The sequence below is a fragment of the Anabrus simplex genome, chromosome 6, assembly GCF_040414725.1.
Source record: "Anabrus simplex isolate iqAnaSimp1 chromosome 6, ASM4041472v1, whole genome shotgun sequence".
NCBI lineage: Eukaryota > Metazoa > Arthropoda > Insecta > Orthoptera > Tettigoniidae > Anabrus > Anabrus simplex.
Window position 1 is genome coordinate 10716032 of NC_090270.1, and position 2510 is coordinate 10718541.

The window sequence follows — 2510 nt, forward strand, 5'->3', positions numbered from 1 at the left end:
GTTTGATCATTTTGATATTTTATATTTAACTTATAGTTCTCGATAAGTGGGTCTATCCCGAATTTATTTAAGAAAGTAATATTCTGACCGAGCTCGATAGCTGCAGTCCCTTGAGTGCGGTCAGTATCCAGTAATCGGGAGATAGTGGGTTCGATCCCCACTTTCGGCAGCCCTGAAGATGGTTTTCAGTTTCCCATTTTCACACAATGCAAATGCCGGGGCTGTACCATAATTAAGGCCACGGCCACTTCCTTCCACATCCTAGGTATTTACTATCCCATCGTCGCCATAAGACATATCTGCGTCGGTGCTACGTAAAACAAATAGCAAAAGAAGTATTTTCTAAGGTTGAAGTGTGTAACATACTGGGTTTTCATTGAGGACTTTGGACAGCCCTAGTATGAGCGATCGGACGTTCGCGTCCTTATCTCTTCTTCTGATTGTTGTACTATCTAATCGTGGCTTGGCAGTTACGTTACTGATTTCTTCATTATTGTCTTGTCTGTGATTGCGTCAAGTTCTTGTGTGGCGTCGCGAATACTACAATGTATTATTTTTCGTCTTGAGGCGAGATCGTGTATTTGATTCGGTGGTGTTACTTGTACTGCCTCGTTCTCTTACTTATTAATATCGGGTTGTGCATTTGTTGATTTCTGGGTCTATGATGGTTTTGGTGATTTAAAGTGTAATTTATTTGTGGTAATATTTTTTCGATTCTGTGCGGGCTTGTGTTAAACATTTTGGTCTCTTTTAATTTTATGTGATGAGTTGTGGGACCATGTTAATATGGGTATTTCGGGGAATGATCCTCTCACTGGGTTCTGTCAGCAGCTCTCCTTTTAAGCTATTCAACCCATGTCTCATTTCTAATTACATTTTAAAACTTTATTTAAGGGATATATTCTAATAACTTGTGGTGATTTGGGTCGTCTGGTGCACAAGGATTTTTTTAGTTTGATGAAATGGTATCATGTTTATTTAAATTTAAATTGTTTACTTACTAAATTTTAATTATACTATTCATTGTTCTGTTCCTTTCAAGTTTCCTTTTATTATTTTATAAAAAATATTGATTTTCAAAATATTATTTACCTAATTATATTTTTATTTTTATTCTTTTTAAAGTTTGGTGTTGTTTTTGGTGAATGCCTTAGCATTTCCTTGGGATCCTTGCCTCTTACTTTTTATGTGGGATGGGCTTTCAGCACACTTTCTACTTCCACGTATGCTTGGTAAGTTGTAGCCTGATGTTCTGTATTGTTTGGTTTGTTTTCCTTTAATCCTTGTGTGCACACTACCATATGGCGTTATCTCGCCTAACGTCATTTACCGAAATTGTTAGGGGGTGTTGCAAAAATAAACTAATGTTATGTTATCTATAATATGTTATGTATAATATCAGTATGGAAAGTCAGCATACTAATTTATTTATGGTACAAGAAAAACTGTACCGGTGAAACTTAATGTAGGTCGCACCGCGCGATGTTTGTGTCAACAGGTCACGAGATTCTGACGGTCACCGCTCTGCACGCATGCGCCGGTTTGGGATTGGTCAACGGCTGGTCCCGAACTTGATCGTGTTGGAACACTAACTGGACAGCAATCTGACTAGTAAACAAAGAGTTTGGCGCGTATTTTGTCTTACCATAAACTTACGTTAGCTTGCTCGGTTCTGTTCTGTTCATTTGTGTAAAGAAATAAAGGGTAAATAAATAAATAAATAAATAAATAAATAAATAAATAAATAAATAAATAAATAAATAAATAAATAAATAAATAAAAGAATATGGAAGGTAAGTGCTTTATTTTACAGCCATAAAGTACTGATGAAATTGTATATATAGGACACATTACATCACGTGTTTTAAAAGTTAATAAATTAATAAAATACGAAACACACGTGATTGCTCCAAGCCTTAGGCCTGTATTAAGCTGTTAAAAAACTATGGTTTAAATAACTTTGATCAAAGAAATTTTATAAGTAGGATGAGCGGTGTCTTTAAAAGTAGGAACGATCACAATATGGAGGTAAAGTTGGAATTCAAGAGGACAAATTGGGGCAAATATTCGATTATAGGAAGTGGAGTTAGGGATTGCAATAACTTACTAAGGGTGATGTTCAATAAATATCCAATGTCTTTGCCATCATTTAAGAAAAGGCTAGAAAAACATCAGATAGGGAATCTTCCACCCGGACGACTGCCCTAAATGCAGATCAGTAGTGATTGATGAAACATATGTAAATGTTTCTAAATGTTTATAAATATTTGCGATGAAGGAAATACAGTGATTGAGCAAATTGTATTATTCACATCATTAAGAGTTAGAAGAGAAGTGGCATTTTAGATCCTGCAACGACAGCACTTGTATATACAAGGAGATTACGGTTGAGGACGTAAGGAGAAAATAAACGTTTTCATCTCCCAACACATGGCAGAAAATACTGTGCTCATTGCTACATTTCCGTTATGAAAGTCTATCATTTTATCTATTCTCACAGGTCAGAGTCA